Source organism: Panthera tigris, chromosome B1 (assembly GCF_018350195.1).
Source record: "Panthera tigris isolate Pti1 chromosome B1, P.tigris_Pti1_mat1.1, whole genome shotgun sequence".
Classification (NCBI taxonomy): domain Eukaryota; kingdom Metazoa; phylum Chordata; class Mammalia; order Carnivora; family Felidae; genus Panthera; species Panthera tigris.
This window is the reverse complement of record NC_056663.1, coordinates 99,260,963-99,280,824: the sequence shown is the minus strand read 5'-3', so window position 1 is coordinate 99,280,824 and position 19,862 is coordinate 99,260,963. Positions and strand designations below refer to the sequence as shown.

Sequence of the window (19,862 nt, the reverse complement as noted above, 5' to 3'; positions counted from 1 at the left end):
ATCCTTTAGAAATGAGATCTCTAAACCTCTAATGCTTTACTTAATATTTAGGTGCCCTTCCACATGTCTTTTATAGACTGAATTGTGTCCCCTCCAACATTCATATGTTGAAGTCTTCATCCTCAATGTTGGAGGTGGGTCCTTTAAGGAAGTAATTAAAATTAAATGAGGTCATAAGGGTGAAATCTTAATCCCATAGTATTGGTGTCTTTATAAGACAAGAAAGGGACGTATACAAACAGAAGAAAGGCCAGGTAAAGACACAATGAGAAGGTAGTCATCCTCAAGTCAAGGAGAGCCATCTCACCTGAAACCAACACTGCCAGCACCTTTATCTTGGACGTCCAGCCTCTAGAACTGTGAAATAATAAGTTTTTGTTGTTTAAGTCATCCAAGCTGTGGTGTTCTGTTAAAGTAGCCCTAACAGGGTGATACAGTGCCTTTGTAGCTCCCTGTGCAGACCTCATCAGTTGTTGTTGTTTTTCCTAGTAGTAAAACCAAAAGTGAACAATAACCATGATACCTACTTATAAACACAACTAGAAATATGAAGGCTGAATTGTGGGCTGTGTCCTTAACTTCAAACTTCCAGAAATATTAGGCCAAGTTTAATGTGTCCAATGTCTTACCTTCCATTTTCTCTGAAACTTCTTGTCATTTAGCTTTTACCTGCCAACTCTGCCAAAATTGGTTTTCAGTTATGTCATTAATGACCTTCTAATGAGCCATTCCTCACTCCCCATTAATCAATCTCACCGTGTTGAAACAAAACTGTTAAGTTGCCCTTATTTCCAAGTCATGTTTCTGTTGTTTTTCTCATCAACCCTTGACTATCACTTCCAGTCTTCTTTTGTTCATTCATTTTCATCCATGTTCCCCTCAAAATGAGGATATTCTCCGGCATTCTGTTCATTGTCCTCTTCTTTCTTTCCAAATTCTCATTCAACCCTTCAACTTCTGCTATTGTCTCTATTTGAAGGGATCCCCCAAATAGATACGTCTGGTCCAGCTTCTCGGTACTATGCTCACTACTGCATATTTACATTTGGATTTTTGCACAGGATCTCAAACTCATTATGTTCAAAATTGAATGCCAATGATAACTTTAAAATAGAGGAAATTGTGCACTGAGAAAATAGAAGGGAGATAATGTAAATCTTAGAGTTGATGTAAATATTTTTCCAGTGCAAACTTGCTAGAGATAAGAAAACTAAAGCAAAATACAGCAAGCCCTCAAGTCTGTATTTCTGATAAAGAAGCAAAAGGATTGGATGACTATCAGTTAAAGTGGCTTCTAGATTTTGTTATGCTCTTGTTTTCAAAGGCAGAACTCAAATTATGAAGCTCTGCATTATAGAGGCAGGTTAGAGAAATATCCTTAGGTGTTTTGAAGTGAACTATAATGGAAGTTGTTAATGTCAGTCACTATGTCAGTCATATATTTTTCTTTCTAAATATTTTATATCAGTTCTTAATTCTTTTGTCTCAAGATACCTTTACATTGTTAACAGTTTATGAAGAAGAACTGGGTTTATGTAGATTTATCTATTGATATGTACTATATTCAAAATTAAAACAAAATTGTAAATATATTATGTGTAAATGACCATAAGCCTATTTCACGTTAATATACATAACATAATTTCATAAAAAAATAATTATATTTTCCCCCCAAAAAATATTATGTGAGAAAAGGTCAATGTTTTGCATTTTGCAAATGTCTTTAATGTCTGGCTTAATAAAAGACAACTGGATTCTCCTATCTGCCTGTGCATGCACTCTCTTTTATATGCTATTTTGGTTGAAATATGTAAAAAAAAAATCTAGCCTCCCACAAATAAGTAATTAGAAAAAGAACAGTATTTTAATAACCTTTCAGACAATGTATAATTCTCTCTTATACTACACCAAAACATGGCAAATGGTGATGTCTTAAAGCCTTAAAGCTTTAGTTTCAATATGGAATCTGAATCCATATCAATGAACTTTTCATACTCTGTTACAATAAATTTAATTGGTCTCTTCATGTGCTTAGGTGCTATAACCATATATATGGCATCCATCTATAATGCCATAGATGGATGGCTTATCAACAGAAATTTATCTCATATTTCTGGAGTCTGGGAAGTCCAAGATCAAGACACCAGCAGATTTAGTGTCTGGTGAGAACCCGCTTCTCGGTTCATAGACAACAATCTTTTTGGTGTCTTCACATGGCGTAACAGGCATAGAAGCTCTCTGTGGTCTCTTTCACAAGGGGACTAATCCATAGAGATAACCTAATCATTTTTAGAAGGTCCCACTCCAAATGCCAACACATTGAGTTTCCAGCATATGAATTTAGAGTGGGGGGGGGGGCACATTCAGTCAATAACAGCTGGTTTATCTTGAACTTTCAATTGACTTTTATCCATGCATGATTTCGTAGCATCATGCATTGGTCATGTGAAAAATATTAGTTCACAAAGTTATGCAAACAAATTTCATTATGCAATATCAGAAAAACTCTACCTTTGTTCATGTCACTACAAATCGCCTCAGAAAAGTTGGTCAAGTTCACAGATGTGGGAGCTAATATTTCAAAAAGTTTAATTTCAGGTCGAAAGCATAAATTTTGTCAACGGCAATAAATACAGTCACCTGGTCTTCTTCAAGTGACAAGCTCTCTTCATACATTTTTTTGAGAAAATATTTGCCAGATATCCAACTCTGAATAACCATAGTTTGTTTATCAGTTGTTCTTTCAAATAAAAATAGTGTTTCACGGGGCCCTGGGGTGGCTCAGTTGGTTGAGCACCCGACACTTGATTTGGGCTCAGGTCATGATCTCATGGTTTGTGAGATCTCTGCTTGGGATTCTTTTTCTCCTTCTCTCTCTGTCTTCCCCTGCTTGTGCATTCTCTCTCAAAAATAAATAAATAAATAAATAAATAAATAAATAATAAATAAATAAGCATTTTTAAAAAATGGAGTTTCATTAAAAAAAGTGGCCAGTTTAACTCACACCACACACAAGTGTTTTTCATTGAGTCAGTCATAGTTTGGTATGCAGTGGAATAGGTACTCAGCCATGAAATTTAATACAAAATATTTTTTATTGCTAAGTCATATGTATTCTTCTGTGAAAGTAGCTTTTTTTTTTTTTTTTTAAATATGAATACACAGCAGTGAAAATGCAGCGGCTACAAGCACAGCACACTGCTTTTGAATCACGTTAAGGTGCCAGCAATTTTACTTACTATTGCTTTTGTACCTACTGGTGTTAATGTCAATATAGTGAAAAAGTCAAAAGAATTTTAGTGTTTTTACGAAAGTGATTTTGACCTCATGGATCCCCTGAGAGGGTTTCAGGGGCCCTTAGTGGTCTAAAGATCACATTTGAGAAGAGTTGATTTACATTATCTTAGAGACTGGGTTACAGTAGAGAGTAGGAGCAGAGATTGTATTTATTCTATTTGTCTTTAAACTGGCTCCTCTACCCATATTCCCTGTCTTGTTTAATGGTACCATTTTCAGTTAAGTCCCAGCAGGTAAAAGGAGGCATACTCAAACTCAGTGATTTAAAGATCATATTAAATAAGCTGAATAGAAATATGTAAGCAAGGTTTATAGAAACCAAGAAAGAATAGTACAATACCCTGAGGTTAGCCACAGCAGAAAGTGTTACCATCCAAGGTCTGAAGGGACAAGTACAGAGAGTAATTACTGGAAGCTGGAGGGAGTAGCACAAAAAGAGGGCTGCCTGAAGCTGGCCTTCAGTTATAGGGCAGAGCCAACCTGTGGTGAACCCTCTGGGAAAGAACTAGAAGAATATCATGACTTCCCATCCCTCCCTTCTCTCATCTCTTCTCCCCACCTCTTACTTGCCTAAGTTTCACTTGAAACCATGGCAAGGTTTGGAACCTTGCCAGGGCAAGGGTGGAATCCACACAGATTTGCCTCTGGGAACAAGGCTAGTGAATAGCAGAGAACAGATCTCAAAGGGCCAAAAGAAGACATCCAGGGACCCAAATTAGCCTTGGAAGGTATTTTACACCTCCTTCATTAAACCCATAATTCAAGCATTCGAATTTTGCCTTCCTAATTTACCTGAACATTTTTTGTATTTGATTCCTCTCATCATCATCACACTGTTTTTGTTCAGGATTTCCTCCGTTCTTACCTGGGCATGTAATTGTCTGTTTTTCATTTATCTAGGCTTCTCCAATCCATCTTCCATATTGCCAACATAGCGCTCATTTCAATACATATCTAACCATAATACTAAGTTGTTCAAACATGTTAATGTTTTAATTATTGAATTATGAGAGAGACAGAGCCAGCATGGGTGGGGGAGGGGCAGAAAGAGAGACGGAGAAAGAGCAGGCTTTGTGCCGACAGTGCAGAGCCTGAGGCAGGGCTTAAATTGGTAAAACAGTGAGATCATGACCTGAGCAGAAACCAAGAGTCAGATGCTTAACCGACTGAGCCACCCAGGCTCCCCTAAACATGTGAATATTTTATTGAGTCCATATTACCATTAGGTAAAACTTAACATCCTTGTTGGGGTATAAAGATCCCTCCATGATTCTACTCCTACATATCTGATGCTGATGATTCTCAACTCCTACTTTTCCTACCTTTTCCTCATACGTTCTTTTAATTTTTTAATTTTGTAAATATTTTTTAATGTTTATTTATTTTTGAGAGAGAGACAGAGCATGAGTGGGTTAGGAGGCAGAGAGAGAGGGAGACACAGAATCTGAAGCAGGCTCCAGGCTCTGAGCTCTCAGCACAGAGCTTCATGCGGGGCTCAAACCCAGGAACCACAAGATCATGACCTGAGCTGAAGACGCTTAGCCCACTGAGCCACCCGGTGTCCCTCATCATATGTTCTAATCAAAGGCAACCATCTTACCTGAATGCTTTCATTCCTATGTCTATTTACATATTATCCTACCACCTTGACACTCTCTTTCCCTTCTCATATCCTGTTGAACTCCTACACAATTTGGTTTGTTTTTCTTCCTTCCTCCCTTCCTCCCTTTCTCTCTTCCTTCCTTCCTTTCTTTCTTCTCCTTTTTTCATGAAGCTGATAAACTCATTTTCATTGTTTTAAAATGTATTTAATTTATTTGAATAGGTAATACATATACAACATTATATCGTGTGGAAATCCTTTTCATCTTTCATAATTCAACTCAACAGAATATCTTCTCTAAAGCCTTTGTGCGGCTTTGCTCTATCCTTCCTCTCCACCAACCCAACTCTGGTGGCATAACTCCCTCTCTTAGCATTTCCTGAAGTCTGTATATATATCAAGGTAGGATTCATTTTGATTGTCAATGGATGTGTCTTCTGTTCCTAGTAATTCCTTTTATCCATATAGCCTATTTTCTATTAATATAGACAGTGAGAATCCATTGCCTCAAGGGAGAGATGATCCCACAACAAAAAGGAAGAAAAATGTCACTTTCATTTCTGAAGCAAAGCTTTTGATTTATAACATCTTAGGTATTTGAGCTTCCAAAACCTAACCTTTGGAAGATGAAGAGTGCACATTTTATGCTAATAAATCATAGACTTAGAAGAATTGCATGATGATATAAAAGCAAAATTTTCTCATTCTAGGGGAAAAAATATCCCATGAGTTGGGGAGAAATGGGAGAATCAGAATGGAGGTAAAGAGAAGGAGATAGTGGTGGCTTCCTGAGAATGGACCGTAAGCCCCATGTCCTCAGCTTCATCTCATAGAAAATACAATGGAAAGCTTAGATGGCTTCAGAAGATGGAGCATGAGAGCAGAGAGGACACGTGCTGTATTTCCAGAGTGGAACTCTGCGGTTCGAGTACCAGAGAATTGGTAAACAGAGTGTCTAAGCAGAGGTGCCTGAGACAGATTCCAGAGTTTTCTCATACCCAGTGTGAGGTGAGTGAAAATCAATTGTTTGTTATATGTCTCAGAAGGGCTCATAAGTATCTTAGAGAGCTGGTCTTCCAGATTAAGGTTTAAGTATAACTAAAAAGGAAAACAAAAACAAAACCAGAGGCTTGCATGGGTAAAAAACTAGAGAACCAATGGGAATATGAACATTTTAGGAGAAACCAGTGCAGTTGGAGGATAACAACCATTAATCAGACTGTCCCCTTTCTAGTCCCCACTGCTTCTTCCTCCACTGTACCTGGGAGCTCTGATATCCCTTAGAACATTGAGATAATTCTCAGGATCAGGGGTTCGGGTGAACTATGAAAAGTGACCAAGGAAACTCCGAATTGACTAAGGGAATTAAGAGTTTCCTGAGGCCATTCTAAATTGACTGATTCTGAGATGGACTTTCTGTTATCAAGTAGAATGGGAGTCACAATAGAAATAGGTTGAATTACAGAAAAAACAAAATCACATTTCAGGCACTTTGTGTTTGAAGAATAAGATTTTTTTACATGCTGAACTCCTAATATGGCATTTAATAACACTTCATTTCATTTATTTGTTTGCAAGTCTGTCTTCCACACCTAGATACTAAACATTTGAAAGACAGGAACTCGCTTTTATTCCTTTAAGTATTACCAGTGCCTGCACAATACTTGCCCACGATGGTTCTTCAAGGTGTGCAGAAGTATCACAAGATCTTTGCTTCTTTCATAAGTAAAAGGAGCGATTACAGAGTGGTCAGTATAATGGTTTAAAAATATAATGTTTATATCTACTGGAAGTAGACAGTGAAGCTGGCTTTCTTTATGAGTGGGCTATTAGCCTTTGAGAGTTAATTAACAGAAACATAAATTGACTCTACATAAATGAAAAAGAAAAAAGATAATTACAAATTAAGCTAGATCCTTAAAATGTTATCATGAGTGACTCAGCAGAAAAGTCTGAAGGATCTTGCTCTCACTTCCATTATTCATATGTCTTCATATTTTTTAAGTATAAAAAAGAATAAATGCCAAATAGTATGAGATAGAAAAGTGCGATTACATATATGCACTTGATTAGAAAATTTCCCTGGAGCAATTCCCTTATCTTTTAAGTGGACTGAGGAGTAAAAGACATGAGTTACAAGGTGCAGGCATTTAATAATGTGTGCGTGTGTGTGTGTGCAAGTGTGCATGTGTGGGTGTGTGTGTGTGGGTATGCATGCATGTGCATGTCCATATACACACAAATAACAAACCTCTTAAACTTTACATTTCAAACTTTTTTAAAATTGACAAGTATGAATTTATAGAACCTGAATTCAACTGGTTATCTAACAGCATTCCTTTAATTGTTTACTCTCAATTCTATGAAACTTTGTGGAGAATACAATATCAATTGAAAACATGCTGCTTGATTTATTTTTTTTTTAATGCTTATTTATTTTTGAGAGAGAGACAGAGCAAGTGTGCACATGAGCAAGGGAAGGGCAGAGAGGGCGGTACCAGATCCCAAGCAGGATTTGCATTGACAGCAGAAAACCCAATGTCGGGCTCGAACTCATGAGCCACAAGATCATGGTCTGATCTTAAGCGACTGAGTCACCCAGGTGTGCCACATACTGCTTGATTTAAAGTAGTTTATCCTGTAACTTTTTTGAAAAAGAAAACATATACTGATAAAATAATAAAAGAATATTGATAGAATATGCCATGAAATAAAGCACCTCCCCCCCATAGAAGACTCTATGATTTGCAAGTTGAAATCAAACAAAATGCCTTACCATCAGTCATGTCCAATTTAACTTTATAAATTTAATATTAATATGATCATAGAAGCTTATTAAGAATAAACAGTAAATCTCTGAAGTGTTTCAAATGTACACAATGAAGAACTTTTTTATGTTAGTGAATACATTTATTTTCATAGCACTTAACAGAATTCGAATCCTGTTCCTACATTACTTTTTAAAAAAATTTTTTTTCTTATTACACTTCTTTATTTTTGAGAGGCAGAGAGAGACACAGCACGAGTGGGGGAGGGGCAGAGAGAGAGGGAGACCTAGAATCCGAAGCAGGCCGCAGGCTCTGAGCTGTTAGCACAGAGCTGGACGCGGGGCTCGAAGTCACAGACCATGAGATCATGACCTGAGCCGAAGTCTGACACTTAATGACTGAGCCACCCAGGCACCCCTACATTACTTTTAGTGAAATAATATTTATATAATAAATCATTTTGAATTAAACACATACAGTATTAACAACTTACCTCTAATGGGAAAAATTGTGTTTGTACTAAACACCTCAATGACACTCATAGCAGTAAGTGGCTGTATTTTCTGTCATGAACCACCCCTGCTCTCCACCCATAAGACTTCAGCTGATTGGACCAGGAATGAGCAGCTAACCCTAGTAAGGGAATTTTTAGATTGGCCAGAAAGCCTAAAAGGTGAATAAGCCTGAAAAGCTCCACAAAACCTGGGATGAATTGGACCAACAGTGCTGTATGTTATGGAGCAGATATTACAATCCACAGAGAAAACCAGGCAGATACAGCAGGAGGTATAAATGAAAGGAGGCAGAGAGACCATGAATTCCAATAAGAATCATGTTAATGCGGAAGAATCAGAATGCAGAAATTATCAACAATCATAAAGTAGAGAAAAAAGAGTTATTACATCCATTTGTAGTTGGAACAAGGAGAAAAGACTCAAAAAGAAGGAATGGGAAAGAAAATAGTGGTGTTATGTTCATTGCCTGTCTCTAAAGGGAAAAACCAGCAATTCTTGCTTCTGAGGTCCCTATTCCCGCCATGAATCTGGTTCCAATCCCCACAGATTCTATTCTGGATCTTTCTCCTATATTTCTATGTAAGCTTCATCTCTCTTACTGAGTCTTATATTAAACGTCCATCATGGGATCTTGTGTAAGTGACTGCTCCTTGCAACCAAAATCACCCAAACAAACATTCAACAATGAGTCCCTATTATGTCCCAGGTGCTTGGGATGCAGACATACCTCTGCACCTACAGAGTTCAGTCACCAGAAGTAGGACAAACATTACATATATATGATTCAGAATACATCCGAAGGACTGAATCTTCATATTTGCAATGAAGATCCTATATTACTTATTTTCATCAGCCTGCAAATCTATAAGTCCAGGTCTAACCTCTTTCTTGACTTTTAGTCTTTTGTTTGCAAAAGACTGCTAGGCAACATCATTTGAATGTCTTATGGCATTCCTCCATAGCCTTTCATTATTTTCTCCTAAAATAAGAATTCTTTTGTCTTCCCAATGTTAATGTCACTATGATACATCCAGTAATATTGATCTAAAACTTCAGGGTCATCATTTATTTCAGTTCTGTTAATTCCAACAATTGGACAAATTCCATGGATTGGTTTTATGTTGTCTTTTTTTCCCCGTATCAGTTGATCTTTTTCTAGGTAAGCCCTGATAGCCCTTTAAATGGTTTTCCCACTAAACCAACTTGATAATTAATCTTAGTAAGAATAGCTCTGATAGATCATTCATTTCCCTTCTCAGAAACTCTCAGTAGATTCCCATTACTGCTAAGTCAAATCATGACTCCCTGGCTTCTTCTGAGGTAAAATGATAGTTTTCCAACATTATTGCTCATTACTATTGTAAATATAATTTCCGTATCAGTCAAACTAGGTAGCCACATGGTGTTTCTATATGGTTTGCCCTCTCTGCCCACTCTCTTCTCTTCTCTTAAAATGCCCTCCCCACATTTTCCGTGAAAATCCTTTTCTTTCTTTCAGATATAATTTAAATGTCATCTTTTTTAAAGAAGTATATTTACTGAGACTTGCCACTACATATAACTGGCTTCCTATCTGAATTCTCATAGTGATATTTTATGATACAAACTAACTCTTTCTGAAATTTACTGCCACTCTGCCACTCTATTATAAGCTCCTGAAGGGCAGGGACCATGCACATCCATTACTAGTCATTACCGTCCACCCTCACACATTACCCTACCTTGGCATTGTTATTCCCCAACAAGAATGTTGAATAAATAAATGTACTATGACTAATACAGAGAACCACAGAGCTACTTTTATAAAAAGCAACTTCACTTAATATTCCCACAACATGATATTTTCATTTTAATTCAAATGAACATATCTTCCCATCCCACACAAATCTGTTCCTCCTCCTGGATTCCCTCTTACTGTTTGGTTACATTATATACTTGGTTGCTCAAGTCAAAAACCTAGGAACCGCCTCACACTTCTTCCTTTTCTTTATTCTTCATATTAAATTCTATTTTTTCCTAAATATTTTTTATATCTGTCTTGTTTTAAGCATTACTATTTAGTTCAGATTCTCACCTCTCTCTTCTAGTCTTCCTACTTCTAGTCTCAACTTTCTGTCATTCGTCTTCTCTTCTATTGCAAAAATGATATTTTGAATACAAAAAAACCCTGGTCATCATTGTCCTTTGTTTTTTTTTTGTTTGTTTGTTTTTTTTCCCTATTGGCTGCTCTGAAGCTATGTGGGAGCTAAACTCCTTTGTATAGCTCTTCATCCTATGGTATCTAACTAGCAGTCCAAATTATCTCTTGACTTTTTCCCCTGTATACACTTTGTGCATACTAAATTGCTTGATCTCCTTTATGCTTCCATACTTTTGGAAACATTCTATTTAGAATACTTCCTTCTCACAAACTTCCTTACACAAGAAAAACTCCCCTATTTAACCATTAGCTTTAAGTTTCTTTATGGAACCTTTCTTTTTTTCTTTTAATTTTTTTTTTAACGTTTATTGGTTTTTGAGAGGCAGAGAGAACAGAGAGTGAGCAGGGGAGGGGCAGGGAAAGAGAGGGAGACACAGAATCCAAAGCAGGCTCCAGGCTCTGAGCTGTCAGCACAGCACCCAAGCTGGGCTCGAACTCAATGACTGCAAGATCATGACCTGAGTTGAAGTTGGACACTCAACCGACTGAGTCACCCAGGCACCCCATTTATGGAACCTTTCCTGATTTCTTCCAGGAACCATTTCACCTAATCCTTCTTCTGTCTCCATAGTTAACACCTATTCCATTAAAGCAGTCGCATTGTGTTTGTCTATGTCGCCATTGGATTCTCTGGGGATACAGATTTTTTTTAATGTGTACTTTTTAAAACCAAGAGGAATGTATTTTACAAAGTCACTCATTAGGCACAGGATAAGTTCTTGTGAAAAAGAATTGAGGAATAAATGAATATGAATTATAGGAAAGGAAACCTCTCAATTTTTTTAATTTTAAATCATATATTCCATTGTCAGTTATTGTCAAATCATCTCTTCAAGTGTAAAAGGGGCATTAAATAGTATCTTTGTTCATTAAAGAGCCATGAATAAAAATTATGACATGAATTAATAATAATATAGCCAGATTTTTTATCTCCATAGTAATAAAAAGTAAAAGTAGTAACCAACAGTAAACGTAAAATGCTAGATTATACCTGCATGTATTGTTTCATGAAATTAAAAACAACACACACATTCGGTACTTTCCAAATGTGACACTTTAAATAGGTTTATGTCCATTTTCAATGATGAAGATAATTAAGTTGGCTTTTTCAATAATGATTATCATCATTTTTGTTATCCCAATGTTCTTTTTTAATTTTTTAAATGTTATTTATTTTTGAGAGAGAGAGACAGAAACAGAGCGTGAGCAGGAGAGGAGCAGAGAGGAAGAGAAACAACAGAATCTGAAGCAGTTTCCAGGCTCCAAGTTGTCAGTACAGAGCCTGACGCGGGACTTGAACTCACGAACCTCAAGATCATGACCTGATGAAAAGTTGATCACTTAACTGACTGAGTCACCCAGGCACCCCTATCCCAATGTTCTTAAAATTTATATCTGTTAAAGAAAAAGATGAAGGAGTGTGTATCCTTGGAATGATGTGTAAATTTTTATGCACTTAACACAAATTATATTATAGTATTAAGAAGTATTATACTTCAATAAAAAGTGAATATATTTTATGCCACAATAGCTGAATTAGGCAGCATTATATCTGTGGCTCCCACCTTATGCACCAGAAATGCTCTTAAGTAAATTTACAAGATTAATAAACTCTATAAATCTTACTATTATCAAGTCATAAATTTTATTTCTCCATGATAGCTAAATTTATATTCCTTTCACATTCTATTTTGGAGATATAAGTAAGAATTTTAAATATAAATAATACAATTAACTTTTAAGGATATATTGATGTGTGAATTATCGAAATTAAGACAGTTTCTTTGGCCTCCAAATATACCCTAGTGTCAAAATTTTTTGTCAAGGTCACTGGAATAAAAATATAAGAAATCTTATTTTTCATGGAAGAAAGTACCTTGGTTTTAGTCTCTTAAAATAATGGCTCTCAGAGAGAATATTGTAAAATATTCACTTTATCCTAAAATAATTATGAAATAATATGATGCTAAAATGATTCAGATGTTTTAGGTTTTTACAAATCAAACTCCATCATTTATTAATATAAAACTCTAATTCTTGAGCTTTTCCTGCTAGGAATTGTACTACATTCTTAAAGTATATTATTTTAGTTAACCATCGCAACTCTCTGATGTGCATACAATTTTCACTATTTTACCAACAAGAAGAGGGAGACATGGATAAGTTAAGAAACCTTCCCATGATTATGCAAGGTGATAGTGGATCTGAAACCAAATAGTCTGAATCCAGTCTGGGTACTTTATTGCTCAATTATAATAGCCTACGTATAATTTTATTTTAGATCAACATTGGGAGGTGTTTAAGAGGAGAAGTACATAGCAACCTGGTGGTGATTTCTAGAGGAGATTAAACATTAGATTGGAAGTACAATTGAACAAAGTTTAAGGCTGATTCTCTCCTAGGGATTTCATGAGGCTATTTCTACCTTTGCTGTTACCATATTCTCTCAGCTGCACAACTGCTCTAACTGCTTACCTGCTCTCCCTGATTTCACTCGGTACGACCTCTGCTCTGTTCTCCACACTACAGTTAGAATGAGCTTTCTAAATCTGTGTGACTTCACAATTTAAAATTCTGAAATCAACAATAATACTTCAAAGGATTTATAAATTCCATTTTGGTTAACTCCTACCATTCCAACCTCTCGCTGTACTAGGGTCATTCTTTTTAGTCCCGCTTGCAGGACCCTCATCAGCAGTCATGAAAGGCGGTCAATGAGTCACTCCCAGGGCACCATTCATAGAGGCTAGAAAGGAGCTGTGAGCACCAATTTAGGTGAACACCATAATTCATTCTATTAAAGGATCTTTGCAAAGATTTTTTCCTCTGTATAGATAATTATCTCTTTGTCTCTTGCCCTCCCCTTATATCCCAGTTTACTTGTTATTTTCCATGGTCAGCCTTCCTTGAAACAAGTTTAGGCACTATTTTTAATTGAGATTAACTACAGAAACCAATCAAATCAAGCCTGGGATTCTCTGCTCTAGAAAAGATATGATGGGGAAGTCCTTCTGGTGAAATATTTTAGTGTAGAATGACTGTGGGGGAAAGGTTCTAAGCAAAAGCCTGCTGTTCCTTCACTTGTATGTGAGCCAGCTCCTCTCTGCTAAGAAGGAAGAAGTTTTAAATAATAACCCAAAATACCTTAAAAAGAGATGCCTGCAATGACTATACTTTTATAGGGTGAGTGTGACTAATGAGGTCCTTTGTGGTGCTTTAAAAACATGTTTGAATAAACCAGTTTTGAAAGAAATCATGTTAAAGTCCCTGTTTTAAACAGTCTATCACTGTTTGTGTATATTGTAAAGAGAAATGTATTCATTTGTTTTACAGGGACATGGTTTATAGAATTTCGTCCTTTGTTTTTCACAATTAATATGATTTGAAGAAAAATAGTTTTGATATGCACAATGAGGCAATGTTTTTTGTTCTTTTCGGTGAAACTTAAAATTGGATCTCTGATTACTTAGTTTGTATTTACTGCTACATAAAGGATGCATCCTACTACACTACACCCTGCAGGAAATGGTGGCACACCATGGGTCAGAACTGGCCTGTTCAGGGCAGAGAATTCTCAGGCACATCGCTAAGTTAATTGTTACGGGTAAAGATTTTTTTTTAATGAAGGACTATCAATCTTTTCAAAAAATCCCATTTAGCTAATAAAAATGCTGGGGTCAGTAAACTGTGATGACTCAGAAAAAATTAAAATCTAGTAATTCTATTGGACTGAAGACAGCAAGGACATCTTGTAAGAACTGTTACAGTGACCTGTTTCGTATGGTGCTAAGCTTTGTTGTCACAGTTTGGACAGAGCCCATGCCAAAAGAATATGCTATTACATATTTGCTTATGAAATGTGTGTTTGTATTGTGTAAGAAGAAGAAAAGATAATTTCTCAGTAAGACTTTAGAAGATGAATCACCCAGATGTAGTTTCTTTTCATAAGCCCACCATGTGGGGGAAATGGCAGAATATGCTTGATGAGCAAGTAGATTTTTCAGCATTCTGTGTATTTATAATTTTAAAGTTCCCTTTAGCTTGGCAGATGCATTTAATGAAATCAGTGGATTAAAAAATAAGACAATGAATGCTGCTCTTCACAGGGAAGGCTCTGGCTAAGAAAATGTATGGAAGTCCCAGTTTGCTTTCAGTTAAAATCACATTTGAAACATGTCGTGGCTTAGTCCATGTTACCTCTTCTAGACTCCTTTGGAAAGTCTCTGACTTCTGTTTTCTTTTCTTTCTTTCTTTTTTTTAGGTTTATTTATTATTTTGAGAAAGAGAGAGAGAGAGATGGAAAGAGCAGGGGAGGGAGAGAAGGGGTGGGAACCCCAAGTAGGCTCCATGGTGTCAACACAGAGCCACACGTGGGGCTCAGTCTCACAAATGGTGAGATCATGACCCGAGCCTGAGATGATATCAAGAGTCTGACGCTTACCCAACTGAGCCACCCAGGCACCCCAAACTTTTGTTTTCCTAATAAGAAAATTTAAAAAAAAATCATTGTTTTCCTTTCATTTGGGAACTCTCTTTTCTATGTAGTCAATAAGCGTTCTTTTGTTTCCTAAGAAAAAAATCAAGTTAAATATGGTCCAAACACTGTAAACACACTAAAATTCAAAAACACATTTCAAGTGATGTCATCCATAAACCCTTAGCACAGCAACTCAGAGATAAAACATGACGTGGTTCCATTTGGACTTAGTGAGTCTCCTTCCTCTTGGCTCAAGCAACTTCCTAGCGTGCTCTGATGTCTACAATCTTATCTTCTTATTCTAGGCCAGACTAGACCAGATGTACTTTTAAGCTAGTGTTGCAAACTATTTGATTTATAATTAATTTCTTTAAGGTCTGGGTGTCAAACGGTAAGAATAACATTGAAACTGCTAAATATGTTGCTGCCAATGTGCTAAAAAGCGAGGGCCATGCAATTATCTCCAGGGTTAACATACTATTTTTCTCTCTACCCCAGTAAAATGTGTCCATTCATTTGGAGTGTTTTTTTTTGAAACAAAAGATGAAAATGAAAGTTATTTTGAAGTTCTGTGTCAACCTCCATTCAAATACATCAATATTGGCAATCCAATACAAGGACTTCTCAGATATCTAGGTTGTTTGGAGAAGCCAGGAAAGATAATGGGGAAAATACTTAGAGGTTGGTGGGAACTATCAAATATTATAATGTGGATTACCATCCACTTTTCCAGAAGAACAATTGAGTTTATTTTTAAAGTTTAGTAGCAACTGCTTTAAATGCAAATAATCAATGATTCCTTTTTGCAAGTTGTATGTATATTATTCAATATAGTGCAGTATTTTATTTTCAAGGTCTGTGTTATAAAACATCAGTTTACATCCCATACTTATCAGTGCTCAATTCCTGGTTTCCAATAGCTTTTTTACTTTTTTAGAAGAGATATGCCATTGAGATCTTTTTTTGCTCTCTATTCTGGTTGACTTGAACTCATAGTAGAAACTAAAACCGTGGTTTGTGTTCTCTTATTTTTCTCTAGCTACCATTTCGCTGCATACAATTTCTGTGCTATCAGGAAAATGCCTTAATATAAGGATGATCCTGTTGTGTAAAATAATGCTTACATTTGTGTCACCGTATTTTAGAACTTCATTGAAATTACTTTAATTATGCCATGTTAAAGACCTTTTATTCACTTGATTAGAAAAGAGAAACCAAAGTCCTTTGTGCCTCACATCAAGCAAAACTTTAAATAGTATTAGCAATGGGGTTACATAAATGATACAATGTGTTTGGAAAGGGGAAAAAAAATGACAAAACAGTACCCACTGATTTCTCTTTTTCATTCCTAGGCTCCAACACTGCAAATTTGATTGAGCAAATTGTCCTTTCTCCCTCTCTATTTTTATTTGCAAATAAAATTAAACTTAAAATCATTATTTGAAATCATTCTCTTTGTACAACAAATGGAGCCATAAACACATTTTAGATAAAAGCCTGAGCGAGGTGTATTCCATTAAATTAGACGTTATAGAATATAACTTTATGGAATTTCTTGTTTCAACTCACAAGAAATGTAAACAGCAGGTGGATTAAACCAGAGCCAATAATCATAAGCTTTGGGGCTCTCCATTGCACATCCCCCTTCTAAAGCTCACTTCCTATTTATTTTTGAGCAATATTGCCTATTTCTGGAAAGAGAGCTATAATATTGAAAACATGGTTTGTACCAGGAGGAAATGTCCTCTTTTTTCACCAGTCTTATCCTTTTAATTTTTTGACTATTTTATACCATTCATTCAAAGAGATCTACCTCTCTTATCTCACAGAGGCTATTATAATTTTTCTTGATTTGGAAATTAACATTTTATTTTACTTAAAAAATCAACTTTAATGAACTATAATTTGCCTATTATAAAACACACAAATTTTAATTATACAACACTGACAGATGTATATACCCCTGTAAACTAAAATTTGCCTCAGGCAAACAATCTGACTTATTATTTTATTATTTTACTTTGTAGGAGAGTTTTAGGTTCACAGCAAATTTGACAGGGAGGTAGAGAGTTTCACATATAGCCCTTTCCCCTCCACGTGCAAGTTCCCCATTATCAACATCCCCCACCACTGTGACTGATTTGTTACAATTGGTAGAATCTCCCCTCGAAACATTATAATCACCTAAAGTCATAGTTTACATTAGAGTTCACTCTTGGTGTGTGGTACATTCTATGGATTTGAAAAACATTTAAGGAGATGCATCCATTATTATAATAACATATAGAACAGGTTCACTCTCCTAAAACTCCACTGTGACCTGCCTGTTCATCCTCCCCATCCTACCCCAAGGCAGTCACTAATTTTTTTTATTATCTCCATAGTTTTGCCTTTTAAAGAATCAGATAGCCTTGTATATTAGCTTAATATGCCTTTAAGTTTCCTCTGGTCTTTTCATGGCTTGATAGCACATTTCTTTTTAGCATTGAATAATATTCTATTATCTGGATGTGCCACAGTTTATCTATTTACTTACTGGAAGACCTGTAGTTTCTTCCGAGTTTTGGCAATTATGAACACAGTTGCTACAAACATCTGTGTGCAGGTTTTTATGTGGTTATAAGCTTTCAACTAATTCGAATCAATATCTAGGAACGTGATTGTTGGGTTATGTGGTAAGAATATGCTTACTTTTGTAAGAAACCTCGAAATTGTATTCCAAAATGGCTGAACTACTTTGCACTCCTGGAAGCAACCAATAAGTATTCTTGTTTCTCCACATTCTTGTCAGCATTTGATGCCAATATTTCATATTTTGGCCATTCTAATAGGTATAGTGGTGTCTCACATTAATTTACAATTCCCTGATGGTGTATGACGTGGAGCATCTTTTCACATGTTTATTTGCTATCTGTGTATCTTCTTTCTGTCAGATCTTTAGCCCATCTTTTATGTTTTATTTGTGTGTTTGTTTTTTCAGCCAGAGAGAGCACAAGCAGGGGAGGGGCAGAGAGAGAGAGAGGGAGACACAGAATCTGAAGCAGGATCCAGGCTCTGAGCTGTCAGCACAGAGCCCAATGTGGGGCTCAAACTCGTGAACCATGAGATCTGACCTGAGCAGAAGCCAGACACTTAATCGATGGAGTCACGCAGGCGCCCCAACGTTAGCCCATCTTTAAACTGGGTTGCTAGTTTTTTAACTGTTGAATTTTGTTTATTACTATTTTAGAGAGAGATCAAGTGAGTAGGGGAGACGGGCAAAGGGAGAAAGAGAGAGAATCCCAAGCAAGCTCCATGTTCAGTGCAGAGCCCAATGCAGGGCTGGATCCCAGAACCCTGGGATTATGACCTGAGCTGAAATCAAGAGTTGGATGCTCAACCTACTGAGCCACCCAGTCACCCCTTTTATTGTTGACTTTTAAGAGTTCTTTGTATATTTTGTTTAACAGTCTTTCATTAGGTGTGTCCTTTGCAAATATTTTCTCTGAGTATGTGTTTTGTCTTCTCATTCTCTTGACATTTTCCTTTGCAGAGCAGAAGTTTTTAATGAATTCCTTTGAATGAAATAAAGTTTATCATTTGAGAATCATGCCTTGGTGTTGAATCTTAGAAGTCATTGCCATACCCAAAATCATCAAAGTTTTCTCCTATGTTATCTCCTAGGAATTCTATAGTTTTATATTTTACATTTAGGTCTGTGACCCATTTTGAATTAATTTTCATGAAGGGTGTATAATCTGTGTCTAGATCCTTTTTTTTTTTTTGGCATGTGATGTCCAGTTATTCCAGAATCATTTGTTGAAAAAAACTATCTTTTCCCCCTTTAATCATTCATCAAAGATCAATTGACTATACTTATGTAGGTCTGTTTCTGGGTTCTCTGTTCTAGTCTACTAATTTGTCTATTTTTCTTTCCTTCTTTTTTGCTAATATTGCACAGTCGTGATTTCTGTAGTTTTATAGTAAATCTGGGTAATCTCAGTCCTCCAATTTTGTTCTTCTCTGTCCATATTGTGTTGACTCTTCTGGGTCTTTTTCTTCCTGACAGAAACTTTAGAATCATTTTGTTGGTATTCATAAAACAACTTGCTGGAATTTTTATTGTGATCACGTTCTTTCTAGTACAATCTTGAATAGAAGTGATGAGATTGGACACCCATGACTTATTCCCCATTTTAGATGAAAGAGTCTTTTACCACTAACTATAATGTTCACAGTAAATTTTTTTTCAGAGATGACCTTTGGTTGTACATGTATTGTTCTACTCCAGTTTCACTGAAATGTTTTTGTAATAAGTGTTCGATTTTTTCCCACATTTTTTTTTCTGGATGTATTGAGAAGAATTGAATGACTTTTAATATATATTCTAAAAATGTGGTGAAATATGTTGATTAACTTTGAAGGTTAAATAAACCTTACATTTCTGGAATAAACTTTTATTATTCATGGTGTGGTATATATAAAAAACATGTTTGATTTCTATTGGCCAGTATTTTCTTAAGAATATTTTGTTCTTGAGGGATATTTGCAACTTTTTAGTCTTGTAATGTGTTTGTCTGGTTTTGGTATTAGGATAATCCAGGTTTTATAAAATTATTTTGAAAATGTTTCCTTCTCTATTTTCTGAAACAATTTGTATAAGATTGACTGGTTTTGGAGTTTTCATTACAGGAGAGGTTCAGATTATTAATTAATTTTTAAGATTAGATATAAAACTGGGATGTCTGGGTGGCTCAGTTGGTTGGTTAAGTGTCCAGCACTTGGTTTTGGCTCAGTTCATGATCTCACATTTTGTGAGTTTGAGCTCTGTATCGGGCTCTGTGCTGACAGCATGAAGCCTGCTTTGGATCCTCTCTGTCTCCCTCTCTCTCCCTGCCCTTTGCCTGCTAGTCTTTCTCCCTCTCTCTCTCTCTCTCAAAATAAATACACTTAAAAAAAAGATTATATATAAAACTATTCAGATTTTCTATTTTTTTCTTGATTCAACTATGATAAAAACAGT

At 36.0% G+C, this 19,862-nt stretch overlaps 1 protein-coding gene across 1 annotated transcript in view; it reads right to left on the bottom strand.

Moving 5' to 3' along the window:
- Window positions 1-12,900, bottom strand: part of ANKRD50 (ankyrin repeat domain 50) — a 60,396-nt gene extending 47,496 nt beyond the window's left edge. Inside the window, exon 1 of the mRNA XM_042983940.1 lies at window positions 12,859-12,900. The gene's annotated coding sequence lies outside the window, so the exon portion shown is untranslated. The remainder of the gene's footprint in view (window positions 1-12,858) is intronic.
- Window positions 12,901-19,862: the final 6,962 nt, after the last annotated feature.